Source organism: Triturus cristatus, chromosome 5_1 (genome assembly GCF_964204655.1).
Source record: "Triturus cristatus chromosome 5_1, aTriCri1.1, whole genome shotgun sequence".
Lineage (NCBI taxonomy): Eukaryota > Metazoa > Chordata > Amphibia > Caudata > Salamandridae > Triturus > Triturus cristatus.
Genome location: NC_140587.1, coordinates 702694878 through 702712468, shown reverse-complemented (window position 1 = coordinate 702712468; position 17591 = coordinate 702694878). Strand labels below are relative to the sequence as shown.

General features: G+C 44.5%; 1 protein-coding gene across 1 annotated transcript in view; it reads left to right on the top strand.

Annotated features, from left to right (window-relative positions):
• The first annotated feature begins 510 nt into the window (after positions 1–510).
• The window catches only part of MAPRE2 (microtubule associated protein RP/EB family member 2), a 672904-nt gene continuing 655823 nt past the window's right edge, over positions 511–17591 (top strand). Inside the window, exon 1 of the mRNA XM_085605669.1 lies at positions 511–595. The gene's annotated coding sequence lies outside the window, so the exon portion shown is untranslated. The remainder of the gene's footprint in view (positions 596–17591) is intronic.

Here is a 17591-nt window from a genome sequence, read left to right as displayed (position 1 = left end):
CCTATTTTCACATTACTTTTTTTGTTAATACCTGTCACACAAGAATGTACACCGACCGGGGGCAATGAGTAAAGTAAATTGTCAGGTATGAATAGGCAATGCATACAGAGTAAATAAACCATACATGCCAACATTGTAGAAGAGGAAAGAGGCAGATTCTAAAAAAAGTAATGGGGACAATTGTATTTCCTCCATTGACGCCTATAGAAGGCGAGGCAATCTCTGACGAGAGACAGCCAACAAGCAGGAGTCTCCCTCACGTCTCGGTGGTATTGGCATGTATGAATAACTACTCCACCTCGTATCTGTCTAGGCTAAAGTAGTTCTCTAACCAAACGAACACGAACGTTCACTATCATTTAAATAGGCGTGTGGAGGCGCGCCCCTCGCTCTACCCACCTCCTGTCAGTGAAAGTGCCTACAGCCACCGCCCCTCTTGTGGGTCATTTGCCTGGGCGGGGCTGCCTCTGGCTCGAGAAGGGAGTCACGTGCCCCCATGGGCGGGCCTCTCGACGACCGAGGGAGGAGGAACAAAGCGCGAGCCCGGACAGCAGCTGTGACAGGAGCGCGAGGGAGCCACGCGCGGGAGGAGCAGGTGAGTCAAGTGTATTTAAAGGCGCCACGTCCCCCTTAGAATGAGGGAGGAGTGGGATGGGGGGCAGCTGCCGTGGGGCATGGTCAAGAACGGTGAGAGTAGGTTCTTGAAGGTGGAGGTTCGTGATCAGCTGCTACCAAGAGGGTCCACCTTGAAAGGATAGCAGGGAATCCCCCATCTTTATGTCTCGGTGAAAGGATAGGAGGGAATTCCCCCATCGTTATGTCTCGGTGCGGGGGTTCTCCATAAAAGCCAAAGTCTATATTTGGCACCGGCAAGGTGGCTGAATCTGCGCGACCACCTATCTCGAAGTGGGCAGCAGCGAGCTCTAGTTCGCATACGCTCGTGCGATTACTACCTACCTACTCTGAGATTAGACTCCTCTGGTGCCATTGGGCGTGTCTGCCCACCCATCGCCGGCAATCTATTTCTTCCCCTTTGCTGCACCACGGACTAAGTGTTCTCACTTCATGCCTTCTCGACGTTTTTCTTAGCTATTATTGGTGTCCCCTCTTTTAAAACCAACTTTTACAGGTGCTTTATACTGTCAAATTGAAAACTGAGTAAAAATGTAAGCATCAAAGGACGAGACATAATAAGTTAAAAATACGTAACTGAGTTGTGAATGTGTGGAAAATACCACTTCATGCAGCACAAGAGACAGACAGTCTCATACCCATTATGTACCCAACCCTACTAATACTCTTGAGTAGCCTCCTCCCTTCAGACTTTTTGGGTGTGATTGTATTCTCTGTGAATATTTCGAAAGCGCAACCACAGCAGTTTCAAAGTTCTCTGTGTGGCAGAGGCAAGCTCACGGATATGTATACCGAGGTCTCTTTCGCAGTATTCCATGATATACAACCACACCTCTCCACATGCACGATATATATTCACAATTTCAGTTGCCACACAAAAACGTAAGTGGGGCGAATAATGATTGGCAACCAAGCTGCTCTTATGGCACCACAACATTTAAACTGTCGCAGTTTATGTTCATATAACACTACTTCCCAATATTTTACATTCTCAGTACTTATTAATAGCCATCTAACCCTTACAGTTGGTCTTCTGGTTGCCGGGTCTGCGAGCTACTAAGTCTTGCAGCCTTGATAAAGTCCAAAACGATGAAACACGTGTCAGCTTCGCTGGACGTCATTTATACTTGACTGTTCATAGTACCATCTATGTATTCATAACAATCTTGGAAGACCAATAACATTGTATGGTGAACCTTGGCGCTAAAACCTAGCACTAACTTAATTAATCTTGTAAGATCCTTACAACCATTTTGCAATCTGTGTGCTCCAATCCTCCGTTTGTATCCTTTTAGGAATAGGTTTGTACTACTTGCTGATTTGGAGGACTTCCTTCATGTAAGGAAAGACTGTTTTCCCAGTGTGCATTTGCCTTATTTATTTGGTGCCCGAAGTGCAATTGACTAAATTGTTTTGTGTTTGTATACTGAACGGGTTTTCAGCAGTAAGGGCAGAATTACTGTGATGAATATCTAATGAAGGTGTTATGTGTGAATTGGTACAGCAAACAAATGATGGACAGAATGCTGACAATGCAAACATTCCCCCCCAGTCAAAAGATCTGGGTTAAATCCATCGTTCTTTTTCCCACTACGCCACCCCAGTTTGGACCCAGCCATATGCAAATCAGTCTTGACCCTGTGCCTCATGGGAACAGTCCAGCCCGAACTGCCAAGCCAGGTCCTCCCTGGACCGGAAACAAGCATCCTGGGACCGGTTTCAGGGTATGTCACCCTTCTTCAGCCAGGCTTGCTTGAATCCAGTGGCACAGTGAGCAAGGGACCCAGGGCCGGCTTTAGGGCGGTGCGACCGGTGCCACCGCACCGGGTGCTGGCTTCCTGGGGGCGCCGTGTTTGAAAGTTTATTATGCTTTTAAAGCGCCTGCTGCAGCGTTTCTTTCCCCGGCAATTACCAGGCCTCACATAAATGTCAAGATAACTCGTGTGATTAATTATCTTCCTGAGAGATGAGCATTTTGTATAGTTGAGGTTTTGACTTCAGTGAAGTTAGTGCAGAGGGTTAATATGCCTGCTGCAAAGAACTTGTACCAGGTAGATTACAGAGTGCGAAAGATGTAAACAGATCAGCAGGTTACTGCTTTCAAAAGAGACATATTTTTTGTTCCTTGCAATTTATAACTTAAAGTCCTAATATAGAATAGTGAGCTATTAACTTTCATCCTAGAACTGCATACACACTGCAAAGTATACATTATTAGAACATTGAATAATGTTGCAAAAAGGGTTAATTTGGCTAGAAATCGATTCTTATTATTAAAGAAAACTCCCAACTATGCTGTTTCGACTCAGAGTTTGTGCTTCTCCACAGCAAGAACCTTAAACTACACTGCCTACCAGTATGAATGACATGTGACTCCTACACTTTTAGTCCTTTGGATTATGTAACATTTCCTATACACTGATTTACACACGTATGATTGATTGTCTCTGTGTAATGAATGTGTGTGATGCAAAGTGCTTGGACACCCTACACTGGTATGAGTGGCGCTATAACTAATTCAAGGCATCTGAGAGGGTGTGGTTATGGAGACTTGGTCACTGTTAAAGGGTGCTAGTGAGAGAATCTGTGGTGGAGGTGGTGATTGGGGGGGGGGGCGCCAACAAACATTGTCGCACAGGGCGCCACCAGCACTAAAGCCGGCCCTGAAGGGACCTACGTTTGGGTTATGTGTGAATTGCCTAGGTAATTTTTGGGCTGTAGATAGTCTAATTCCCAAAGAAAGTCTGATTAAGCCATAATATGTGCTGCGCTTTATCGATACAGGTGCATATCACGTAAACTTAACCTAATGCCTTACAGAACTAAAACTTCACTATACATTTCGTACACTCCTTAACACGTCGCACTTAAATTATGCTCCCGCATAATAATAATACAAATAAAAGGCATTTGTAGAGCGTGCAGCTACCCCAAATGGGGTGTCCCGGCACTATAATAGACAGTGATCAAGGCAGAGGGCAGCGCTAGACTAGTCATTCCGATTAAAAAGCCAGGTCTTCAAGGCCCTTCTGAATTCCTGTTCGGACTTCATCATGCATAGGTGAGGGGGAAGGTTAATCCAACATTTGGTGGTACCCACTTCGAATGCTCTGCCTCCCATTCTTGCTTTCACAAAGCGCGGTGTGGAGAGGAAGCATTTGTGATTGGACCTTAGAGGTCTATCTTGTTGATAGGGGCGGAGTCTCCTTCTCAGATAGATAGGCCCTCTCCCTTTGTCTGCTCGAAAGGCAAATGTCAGTGCCTTAAATTCAATCCGCTTGGCTATCGGTAGCCAGTGCAGTTGTCTGAGGTACGGAGAGATGCGGTGTCGGAGTGGGACCCCGCAGACCAGTCGGACCGCTGCATTTTGAATGATCTGGAGTCTATGGATCAGCCCAAGTGGCAGACCCATGTACAGGCCATTCGCATAATCAAGATGGGAAGTGATTAAAGCATGGACCACGGTTTTGCGGGTTGAGTCAGGCAGAAGGTTTATACATTTCCTGATGGTTTTAATTTTGCCAAAACAAACCGCCAAAACCGATTGTACATGGGTCGAGAGGGACAGATCTTTGTCTCACCGCACACCCAGATATTTTCCCTAGTCCTTCGGGGGGGGAGCATCACCCAGTTCCGATGGCCACCATACATTGGATGGGGAGGGGGGCTCGGTTGATTAAAAAATAAAACCTCTGTCTTGTCTGCATTAAGTTTTAGGAAATTGCAGTTCATCCAGTCAGCGATGTTATTGAGACATTCTTTTAGCAGGTCAAAGGTGGAATTTGATACTCCGCTAAAAGAAAACAACAGCTGAGTATCATCAGCGTAGGAAGTCACCTTAATCCCCATTTTGGTGATAAGCTCCGCCAAGGGTGTTAAATAAACATTAAAGAGAAGCAGGTTCAGGGCTGAAACCTGGGGTACAACCCATTTCAGAGGTTTGGCGGGCGAGGTGAAGGGGTTGGTCAGAACCTGTTGGTTTCGGCCATGCAAAAAAGATGTCAACCAGTTCATAGCTGTACCCTGGATGCCTATGTCCTTCAGGCGGTCTAATAAGATGGAATGAGACACAGTGTCGAATGCTGCAGATAAATCTAACAGCACCAACATGGCCTTAGCGCCTCCATCCATAGCCCTTTTTTTTAAAAAGAACAAGGGTACCCCAATATACGAACCTGGGGTGGTAAAGTGTGAAGAGAAACACAATGGTTCTAGATGGCCTAAAAGGTCCAAGTTAGAAAAACCTTGAAAATAGGTAAACGTATGAATAAAGGTTTTTTGAAATTAATTTTAGAGAAAAAGAGCGATAGTTAATATAGAGCAGGGACAAGAAGGTCACGGTATAACAGATATTTTATTACACAGTGAAACAAATTCAGGTGCTCACATATTCAGTGACAATAAGCGTGACATAAAAAGTGAAAATGAACTTTAAAAGAAGACATCGCATTAACAACGAGAATTGAACCACTTTCTTTTTAACTTAATATGATGGGTTCATGTTGTAAGCGGTCGACGACGTTTCGAACTCAGTTAGTTGAGTTCATCTTCAGGACAAAAAAGTGAGCATCTATAATTGTCAGTGTAGATATAAGGTGGGGGTCGAATTTATCAACTTGGAATATGGTAAATGGATCACGAGATTTCATGTGCAAATTAATGCATCATAGTGGGGCCCTTTGTCATAGCAGGAGGCTTGGGAAACCTTATGAATTCATTATATCGGGACCTCTGAGAGTCAGGTGCCGTGTGGATTTAATTTTTTCTACGCTGGAATTGCAATAAATGCGAGCCTCCCGGTAAGAAAAGAACGAGTCCTGTTCAAGTGTCCCAGCGCGAAGCAGCACTTGAACAGGACTCGTTCTTTTCTTACCGGGAGGTAAGAAAAGAACGAGTCCTGTTCAAGTTCAAGAACGAAATCTCGTGATCCATTTACCATATTCCAAGTTGATAAATTCGACCCCCACCTTATATCTACACTGACAATTATAGATGCTCACTTTTTTGTCCTGAAGATGAACTCAACTAACTGAGTTCGAAACGTCGTCGACCGCTCACAACATGAACCCATCATATTAAGTTAAAAAGAAAGTGGTTCAATTCTCGTTGTTAATGCGATGTCTTCTTTTAAAGTTCATTTTCACTTTTTATGTCACACTTATTGTCACTGAATATGTGAGCACCTGAATTTGTTTCACTGTGTAATAAAATATCTGTTATACCGTGACCTTCTTGTCCCTGCTCTATATTAACTATCGCTCTTTTTCTCTAAAATTAATTTCAAAAAACCTTTATTCATACGTTTACCTATTTTCAAGGTTTTTCTAACTTGGACCTTTTAGGCCATCTAGAACCATTGTGTTTCTCTTCACATCCATCCATAGCCCAGGATATGGAAACCGCCATTTCAATTAGAACAGATTCAGTACTAAATCCAGGGCGAAAGCCAGATTGAGACTCATGTAGGAGGTTATTAGACTCGATAAACGCTGCGAATTGCTGGTGTACTAATTTCTCTAAAACGTTCGCCGGGGCAGGAAGCAGGGAGATCGGCCTATAGTTGCTGGTGACTTTGGGGTCGGTATTAGCTTTCTTCAAAATTGGAAGAAGAAAAGTGTGCTTCCAAGCTGAGGGACGTATTCCAGATGGTATTTAAGTAGGGGTTGAGACACTCCGCGAAGGAACTGTATAGTTTGGCTGGCTATGGGTCACCCGGGGACCCTGATTTGCATTTCTGAGGCTCTGACAGCGATGCTTCCAAGGAGATCTCAGCAAAATCTGAGAAAACCGGCCTAGGAGTCTGCTCAATTTTATGAGCATTTGTCATCCCATACAGGGGCATACATACCCCTCAACAACTTTATGTCATGACCTATTGACCTTCTCTGATTCCCACTTAACAGTGAACAAATTAACATGTGATGAAGTTGATAATCCTATGGCGTAACCTTTAAAGTCCAGGACTTCCTGTGTGGCTGGTTGACCTCCTCCCTTATCAGCCTGATTAGCCTATGTTAACCAAAATAACCTTAAGTACAGGCTTGCAAACCTGTGGGCCAGCCGCCACCAGAAAAAGGCACCCAACAGGCTTTTTCTGTCCCCCAAACTCTAGTGATTTAAGCCTGTCTCCTCAATGTCCTGACTACAAACTCCCTCAACTCCAGCAGATATAACTCCGTACCATACTTTGAAAGGTGAACACCATCATCCTCACAAAACTCCACCTTTTCATACTGCTGATCAACATGTTCCACTCTACCTATTCCTTCCTCCCAACAGAACCGCCTTATTTCTCTATTCACTTTTCTTCAAGTTTTATCTGAGGCTGAAGGCATGGCAGTTCCCCTCCAACATGTACTAGGGACAAACTCAGTACATGCTATAAAACAACCAGACCATTGGGCTGTGATCTCCTGTAAACCATGCTTCATGCCAGACCGTTCTTGACTACCATATCGTTCTCCCCTAGGTCTATTAGCAAAATGTTTGGGCAAATATCGGTGCGCATTGACTTATTTAGTTTGGATAACAGCTCTCTCCACCTCATTCCTCCTTTACCATACCATTCCACGGACAAGTTGTTGTCGTGGAACCTGCAATTCTTTCCCCATGCATTGTTACCACCCAGAGAGATCGCCTGCGGGTCAGAGCAGTGTGAAGCGAGTAAACAGAGGATTTATCCCAGTTGACAGCTAGGCCGCTGTTTCTGGCGAACGGCTAGAGTGCATCTTGGACGAGGGTGAGTACTGCCTGGGCATCCAGGAGATACAATACGAGATAGTCAGCGTAAAATGGCACTGCGTGTGTCCGGAAGGCAAAGGGAATGCCCCAATGTCGACCAGCCTATCAGAGTTGAATGGCCCGTGGTTCCATAGCCATCGCGATAAGTAGGGTTTTGAGAGGGCACCCCTGCTGAGCGCCACTCTTGACCGAGAATGTGGCAGAGATATAGTGCCCCTGCCAGAACCGAGAGAGATGTTTTGTAAACAGGAGTCATGTAGAGGCTAGAAGGCGTTTACCTATGCCCATTTGTGTAAGGACTTGGAACAGGTCATTCCAGTTTAGCAAATCGAACACCTTCTCTAGTTCCAGAACCAGGTACACCGTGAAAGAGAAGGAGCATCCCCTGGACATGATCCTGGGTGTGAAAAAGACTCAGAAGATTGTGAGAGGTGCTGCGCCCTGGGGACAAGCCCGTTTTGGTCTGGGTGGAAAAGTTCTGTAAGGATTTGGGCATATCTAGTGGACAAAATTTTGCCCGGTACTTTATAATCTGCCCCCAGTATGGCAATAGGGCGATATAAAGACACATAACTAGGGTCTCGGTTAGGGTCTCAGTTTGGTTTGGGACTAGAGACCAGTTAAGACTCTCGGAGAGAGGATGGTAACTCACCTAATCGCAGGGCAACATTGTACATATCAGCTAATCGAGATGTCAAACTATTAGTGTAAGTGCTATGCAATTCTATAGTAAGGTCGTCAAGGCCTCGGGTCTTGTTTCTGGCCAGGTCTGGAATTGCCTGTTTAACATCCACTGGTGTTATCACAGCGTCCAGATTGTCTCGTTGGGAAATGGTAATATGTGATAGGGAGAGGTGTGTTAGAAATGACTCCTCATCCCCGTCCGGTGCACGGCAAGGTGCTTTATAAATGTTAAAGTAGTATCTATAAAATTCCAGGAGGATGTCATGCTAAATACGTATGGTTGCACCCTGGAGCAGCAAACTCAAGGATTCGAGTCTCTCTTTGCTTTCGACGTATCAACTAGGCAAGGAGATAACCAGACATATCACCTTCCGTGCGGCTCTTAGACACTTTTGCAGTGAGGTTAAAACATTGTAGGCGCTCAAAGAGATCTCTATGTTGGCGTTTAGCCTCCTCTAATGCAGTTCGACTGGAAGCATTCCGCTCAACATAGCGTTCCAGCAATAACATGGCGTTCCAGCAACAACAGGCCATGTTCTGCCTCCATGATTTTCTTATCAAGGCTTCTACGGACAACTACAATTTCTTGGATACAAATGCCGCGGGTGACCAACTCAAACACATCCCGTTGGAGGATTCTGTTAGACGCTGTGCCTACGTTTTCGGTGAAGTAATTACATATGTGTCTCCTCGGTATTTGAAAAAAGTGTCCTCCAGGCAATCTCGGGGTAGGCGCCAAGTGGGGGTCGGTGGTCGGAGGACACCCCATTGCATATCTACGATGTGGGCATCGTGGTTGGAGACCACATAGCCTAAGTAGTCCGCAGTACGGACCAATGGTAACCGGGTTTGGGAGCATAGTATGCGATTGAGGCGTGCAAATAAATTGTGTGGTACCAAGTGAAAGGAGTAAACCCGGAAATCAGGGTAGAGAGCTCTCCACATGTCCGCCAAAGCCCAGTGTGTCGCACAGTTTGTAGAACCCTCTGCCTGAGCAAGGGGGTGGGGGGGGCGTAGCAGTGGTGGGCTGAAACAATCTAATTGTAAATCTAGCACACATTTGTAATCGCCTCCTTGTACCCATGACGTGAGTGTTTTGGGCTAAGATATCAGGCAGTGATGTCCAGAATGTGTCCTGGTCGGAGTTCGGGGCATGTATGCTCCCTAGAAGGACAGGGGGGCCATTAAGTCGCCCTGTGAGCAATACATATCGTCCCTCCTTGTCGATAATGGTGTAAGGGAACCACACTTTGGTCCCCCTAGCTTAGGTAGAATAAGCATTAACGTAAACCGGCCTGTTTCTAAAGGCGTGGCAGTAGTATGAGTTTCTTGAACAAAAATAATTTGTTGTTGTTTGAGGTATGAGTATATGGAGTAACACTTTTGCGCTGTGTTACCCAGGTCATTTTGGGTTTGGACAGTGTAGAGAGCTTACAGACACATGAGGTTACAAAGATGTCACAGAAACAAGCCTGGGGCCCAAATCTAACTCATAGGCTATGGATTTGTACAAACTAAGACAACTATCCATAAGGCTAGAGGGATCAAATAAGCTCAGGAATCAGAACTGCAACTAGAGCTACAGAGGTTGTACGGGCTCATCCTTCAGCAAGAAGAGCTGTCCTGTATGTCACACATCTTTTGGGCTTTGTATAGAAAACCTTGCAGGTCTGTGGGTATTAGTCACTAAGGCAAGCATCTCCATCCCAGAACACCCACAATGCAACCTGGGTGCAGATTTGATTGCACATAAGATTGCATCATCCGGGTTCCAGAAATGATACAAGTTAAGGTCTTATTTCACAGTTCTCGGGTGCTCAGGTGGTTTCTTTGACATATTATCGACATCAAAAACATTGCAATACACAAATATTGCAGCAAAATATTGTGGTCCTAAATACCAAGTTTCCATGCTAAAAATAAAACTAAAAAATATTGTCTGTAAAATAACCTGGTAATAAATATCGAAATTATATAGGTATCAAGGTAAGTATATATATTTAAAATTATTTAAAATGATCATAACTGTGAGGCTTTGCTTACTTTTGAGCCTTTGACGGTGTTTGGTTGTGATCTGTGTCAGTCCAGGTTTTCTCCTTGTACCATTGGGCTATGTTTTCGTATATCTTATTACTTTTATCCCTAGGCAATATGGCTGGCAATCAATTCCTGTTTATTTTTCAGGTTCACTTCCTGAATGGTCCCATTTAAGGCAACCAAACTGAATTCACCTTGTGTTGCCTTTAAACTTGTTGCGTATTGCTCTTTTGTTGGACTTCTTGGCTCTCTTCGTTCCAACTTTTGTTTTCCCCTTACCCTTGTTAGGACCACACTGCTCATCTTGTTGACTGAACTGGCATGGTGGAAGGGTTTTTGGTCTGAAATCCAAAATGTTAACCCTTTTATCTCCAAGTTACTTCTAGTTGCACCTCTTGGCTACCTGCTGCACTCTGGAATATGAGGTTGTCACGGGAAGTAGCCGGCCCTTCCTTCATAGTAAGAAGAGACCTCAACTGTCTTCCAAGACATCAGCTCTAGAAAAAACATATTTCATTGATGAAATAATTTACATACCAACATAATTGACCAATTAGAAATAACAATATTTACAATTTACAAAAAATAATTACTGAATTAATACATTTATGTAACAAATAATCTAATCTAAACAGCCAATTGAAAAAATAAATTACTAATTTTTAAAAGATTTAGTAAATAATGTGGCAGATAATTTATGCAATAATTAATCTACTTAACCAATTACATTTAACAAATTGTAAAAAGTAAAAGTATACAAAAAATGTATATTAAATTCATTCCACACTACTGTGCTACAAACCTAACAACCTGCCAATAATTTAAAACAGTTACCATAAACTTAAAAACAAAACAATTAAAAGATTATCAAAACTATAAAACAACTACTAAAGAAATTATAGATAGCTAAAATTAACATATTAATAACGAAAAATACGCAAAAATCCTAAAGTGTTACAAAATAACACAAAACTGATAATATTTACTCATCCCAACAGATCTCTCCACTCCTCCCTCCCAACAACCATGCCAGCTCAAGACCACAACTATACGCAAAATCACAGAGTGGACAGTCCAGTGCAATACACAGCTAAGCAGACTATCTATAGTAGACTAAATTATAATAACTGTCCCGTCTTTTCCCTCTTTAGCGCCAGGATGCTCGATGAGTTGCAGTGCGCTCTATAAGTTCTTTTACATTACATTATCTCATATGAAATGCCGTACAGTGCAGTAAAGAGCTAAGCAGACTATCTCATATGAAATGCCATAAAGGGACCTACAGAGCTGCTCAAAGCTAGCAGCATACTGAAAACCATAACACTGCTTGTTTATCTCTTACACTTCAACATCCAACATACTGGTCCCCGTTGTGTCCCATAACACGGAAACTGACCTTCAGTGGTCTTCAAGCACAAAATGGAAACACTGCTTACATAGGATCAAAACGAAAACAACATCCTGCCAACCACACACCCTACATGCATGTTACTCATGTAGGCAAGTGGTTCTGCGCCTCACATAGGGGTAGTAAGTGCCATATAAATGCTGCCTACAATACAGCTATATTTCAAAAAGTGATATTAACCACTTAAACCATGATATTCTTGGTTGCGATATTGCATGTCACAATATTCTTGCCAGCACAATATTTTTTGTGACAATATTTGTGTACGTATTTTTGAAACCATATTACTGTTGTGCACCAGCTGTCTTTGGGCCTTAGATGTATCTTTTTGGGTTATGCGTATCTTACAAACTCAGGCAGCAGTCCTTCGGGTCGTAGAATTCCGATAAGCTTGGAACCCTCCAGAGCAGTGGTTCCAAAACTTTTGACTCCTGAGGACCCCCATTGAGTCATCACTGGAAGCCAGGAACCCCCAAGCAATTTGTATGAATTAAATTTCAGACATTAAAATATTAATTCGAAAACAATAAACACACGTGTGCACACAAAACAAATACTCGAATTACTAAGGATTTTAGTATTTTATATTGAAAGAATTGCAAAAAACGGGAAGGTTAGTGCTGCATCTCCATGACTAACTGTTAAATGGTTGCGTTTATTTCGCAGTACAAGGCTCCTGCCAGGGCCAGACTGGAAACCCAAAGCTGCCCTGGTAAATGTTTTCAGACCAGTCCCCATACAGTGCACACCAAGTGCAGTGAGTGAGCCTGACCACTACTAAGGGGGCATTGGGAGGCTCTCCCCCCAAGAAAAGTTAGGAAACAATGGTGCATTCTACAACAAATGTATCATTATATATTGAATTGTATCAGCTTTTAATGAATAGTAAATGATGACCTTACTATGCACGAGAGTACGACAATCTTTGTTAGGGTTCTTCAATGATTCCCTTATTATCACCCTCCAACAGTGCCTCTCATCTCTCCGTAGTCCCTCTGCCATATGTATTTCATTTGTTTTATAGCATCTCTCATACCACTGTAGGATGTCAGATCACTTTACATCACACACACATAGGGGCAGATTTACAAGCCCCTTGCGCCACAGGTGCGTCACAAAAAGTGACGCACCGGTGGCGCATTTTGGTGCCCCATATTTCCAAGGCAGCAAAAGCCACCCTGCGTGACTTTTCCTGTCCTTGTAAATACAGCCCCTTTACACGCACCACTTTGCGTGAAAGGGGTGTTCCATGGGTGTTGCTGTGGGTGTACCCACGCAACACCGATGAAACCAGACACATTTCCAGATTTACTAGAAATCGTAAATCTGGAAATGCGTCTGAATGCTATGCCTCCACAGGGGAGGCGTAGGGAGGCACAACGAGGTGAAACTTATTAATTTCATCTTGTTTTTTCTCTCTTTCTATGCGTGTTGCATGGCAAATGGCTTGCAGCACACACTGAGTCACTTTCCTTGTAAATCTGCCCCATAGAGACAATGATTCATACATGTAAATCAGGATATAGAAAATGTTACATAAGGCAAATGCGACTACAAGGTGTAGGATTCACGTCATTCATACCGGTAGGCATTTTTAAAGAGTGCTTGGTCTGGAGACGCACAAACTCAGGATTCAGAGCATAACATAGTGGTTAGCATTGACTTTAACACTTTGATTACAGTTTATATGTCACTGTGCTAGATTACGATTGTCACTTATGAACTGCACAGTAACAAAAGAATCTATGTGGCAAAAGCAGTAACCCACTAACCTATGCACATAAAACACTGTTTTTTAAAATGCATGGTACACGTTCTTTGCAGTAGGCATATTAACCCTCTGTGCTACATTAGATACGTCAAAGCTGCCACTGGACAAAACTCTCATCCCTCTTCAGCAGGTACATCAATCACTGATGTTATCTTGACACTTTTACTGTTGCTGGAAAACTGCTAATTCTACAAGGAACTTTGTTGTGTTTTTAAAATTGCTGCTTGAGGACCCCCTGGGAATGTGTCACGGACCCCTGGGGGTCCGCGGACCACAGTTTGGGAAAAACTGCTCCAGAGGTTACAGAGATAGAGCAGCCCTCAGAATTCAGGTACCTCAGCTACCCCATCCCCAACGTGTATCCTTAATGCTTTGGACAGCTGTTCCATTCCTCAAGAGCCCTTACAGGCTGAGGTATCATACAGAAACAAGTCCACAGGCTCAAGCTTTGGACAGCCAAGTTACCCCTTGGCTTATACATGCCTTGCATGCTGAGAGGATGATTCCAGCAGACCTATCAAGTTACAGAGACCTGATAATCTGGGCGATCTGACAAAGCTATCCGTCAGGTTGCATCAAGTTTATAGGATCAGACTCTGACAGCAGAGCCCTTGCTCGGGTTACAGAGAGAATACAGGCTTAGGAACTTGGCTGCAAAGTTAGCCCAAAGTTACACAGATCTTGCAGACTCAGGCGTGTGGCAGGAGAGCTTTAAATCGTGTCACACACAGGCTGAGTCCTGTTCTGTGACAGCAGAGCTGTCGTTGGGGTTACAGGTTACACAGATTCAGCAGTCTCAGAGCCTGATAGCAGAACTATCCGCAGATTGCAAAGACCTCTTAGGCTCTGGCCTCTGATTACAGTGCTAGTGTGTTGGATTGCACAAATCATACAGGCTCAGGACTCGGGCAGATGCTGTCTCTCAGTGTACATGTATCATACAGCAAATATCTGAGAGGAATAGTCTAGTGACAAAGAAATCACATGCAAATGTGGCAGACTACAGAGCACTCACTTCCTTGGGCTTCACATATCTTTGAGGAACTGGCAGCTGACCATGAATCTATTCTCGAGCAACAAACATCTCATAAACGTATATTTCTGACACCAAAGCTATCCGTCTTTCGTCCCCAAGAGGCGTGACCTATGGGTTTAAGGGTTTAAAACATGTGACTTAAATTCCTGTGCGTAACACAGTGTGTTACCTGACCAGTATTTGGGTGCCTCTGTCTGTGTTTTCTATTATTGAAGCTAGAAATAAAACACAACGGACGAAAACAAGCCACACCTATTGGCTTTGCCAATGCTTCCCACCAGTATTCGAGAAACAAGCACTAACAATGATTTTGTTGTGAATAATAAGCTGGTTACATTCTATAAAAATGACACTGTGCATTAAACATTGCAACGTTTGTGGAATGGCAGCATTCTTTTGAGTGTCTCAGTCACTCCCTTTCTCACATTTCATCTGCATTTCTCTGAATCTCTCCTTTGTCAGACACATAAACCAATTTTTTCAGCACATTTTTTTAATCGCCCATTTGCGTATCTCACGCGGTATCTCTCTACCCTTCAGCTGCGTCTTTTCACGCTCTCCTTCTGAATGTATTTCCTTTCATCTCCTCCACTCCATCCCTCCCACCCACCTCACCTGTAAGCAGAGCATTTACTTTCATTTTGATGCAGTCGGCATTGCAACAGCCGTGTACCTCCTACACACGCTTTCCCATAGTATTGTAACATCATTGTGCGCTCTACAGCGAGGCCAAAGATTGGATGAGCATGTATTCTGAACTCCTTAATGACCCACTGACTGGCTCAGGGCGAGTTTCTCACTGCCTTCACTTACAACTCCAGAGCTCTCAGTCGCACCCCTTCATGGCCATCCACAGCTTGAGTTCACCCGGACACCTAGAGGTAACTCAGTTCACAGCATCTACTATTTACAAGAGTCATATGTTGCATGCAAAAAGCTACATAAACACAAGGTCTGCAAATAACAAATATCCTTAGGGAATGCAAGAAGAAGTAAGATGTGAAAAGTAAATTGGGACTGCGTTGGTGTGGTGTCATGGATTACATTAAATGGTTTCATTTTCTTTGTTAAGAAATGGGTTTCTTTTTGTCAGTAAAATTAAGGGCATCAATATGGGGCCCATGATTGGGACCCGTTTCTGGATCTGATAACTTAAGGGGTTGAGGCAGGCGCTGTTCAGAGTCTCCTAAGATGAGCTGGAAACTCACTCGATGCTGTGGTTTCCAACTCATGTTACACAAGGACAAATTCATTTTTTGGTAGGTGCGGTGAGATTAATTGATTTGTCCAGAATCACAGGATGCTGAGCCGACGCAGAGTACCTGGTTACCCAACTCTAAAATCGGCAGCTCTGGTCTTAAGGCTCCTTACAAGATGACCATGTGAAGGGAGCCGACGTCTATTGAACCATGTGATTTCGCAAGTCTGAGTTTCGTAATCAGTTAGCTTGAACCACCGCCTCCCTCTTGCTGCGCGTGCCATGAGGCAGGCCTTCATCCCACGCACGAGGGCGGGATGGGAGATGAGACGCCACCTGCGTGTGTGCCCTGACCGGCTCATTGCATGACAGGGGGTCAGCTGACAGTGTGCCCTTCGGGCCACCGAAGCCTCGGGTTGGTTCTGCATGAGCAACCTGAACGTCGGGTTCTGCAGGAACAGCATGAACGGGCTACAAGCCCCAGACACGGTTGCAAGGAGGGGAGGGGGGGAAACAGGGTTGGATTGGGATTAAAAATCGGCCCCGGCACGCAAAAAAAAAAGTGGCCCACATTTGCATATTGCCTTTCCATAAAACACTGCTTCTGTGAAGTTTTATAAAAAGAAGGGGGGGGGGGGGGTATCTCTGACAGAGGCATGTTTTCTAAGCTTTACTTAGATAAAAAATATAAATGCATGGATTAGTTCACACTGGTGAAACACACCTGAAAACAAGCGAGGCCACTTTTGCTCAGGCCCCCAGTCCCCGCTCAATCTGCATACATTAATGGTCCAGCTCAGCGACGGAAAGGGAGTGACACCTCTGCCTGTTGATAAAAAGGAGGTAATGGATGCCCATCTGCCTCCAGAAAGGCCACTCAGGCACCCACTGAGCCACTGGCGGCATCTGAACAACACAGACACCGCCCAAATCGGCTCCCAAGCTGCCCAAAAAAGTAGCCCACAGCTGGAACTCGGGTACCGACCCCTTGGCCATTGCCCGTAGGGCCGGACTGGCCGTAGCGGGCACCGGGCGTTTCCCTGGTGGGCCGCCAGGGTGGGGTCCGGTTTTAGGCCCCTGGGGGCCATTTTTGATACGGGGGGCAGCAAAATCGGATCCCTGTAACAAAATCGGCCGAAACTGGCCCTATCAAACAGCTCGGCTGCACCCCCCTCTACCCCATAGAGGGGCCGGCCGAGCAGTTTGCCAGGACCGGTTTCAGTTGCCAGTCTGGCCCTGATTGCCCGAGTGCCCATTTTACCAATCCGACCTTGGGGAAAAACGGCCCACAGCTCATCTCAGTCGTTGGGCCTCGGGCGGCTGCCCGCTTCCGCCTTTGTTATTCCGACCCTGATAACCTAACTAACCTCTTAATATGCATTTAGGGGTACTCCTACCCACAAAACGCAGAGGTCTTCTATTTTAAACCTAAACACAGTTTATCCTTCATTTCCAGTAGAGTGGACTCCAGTATCGAAGATTGAAATGACACTTCATTTTCATTGGCTCCTGTACCTTGAAAGCCATTGGTGGACACGGGTAATTTATCAAGGGTTCTGCCTCTCCATCCTCTGTTCGTAATGTGCACTCTGTTCGTGCCCCATCTGCAGCCGTCCGCCCCGTTCCCAGCAGGCTGCGCGCACTCGCTCGCTTTTATTGATTTACAGTCTCGTTCATTAACTCCAGAGAAAACACTTCCGCAATGATTTTATTTTTTTTCTGCAAAGCAACGCTGCATTGACGGCGCTGTTTGGTTATCATATTTTCGTTTCCTCCCTTGTGTGTGGAAGGATTTCCAATTAAACAAGCATTTGCAATGCAATAGGTCTCGCAGTTACTTGAGTTTAAGCTATTGGTATTGTAAATGACAATGCCCTTTATTTAAGTTTTTAAAACAAAAGGCATTGTTATTTGCAATGGTAATAGCTCAAGCTTGCGTAAATGCGAGACCTACTGCATTGCAAATGCTTGTTCATATTTACTTGTAGTAGAGGCGGTGCTATTCTCACTGTTTCCATGAAAGTGAGATGCGACCAGGGTCGGCTTTTGGTAGGTGAGCTGGGCCCAGGCCCTGGGTGCCAAA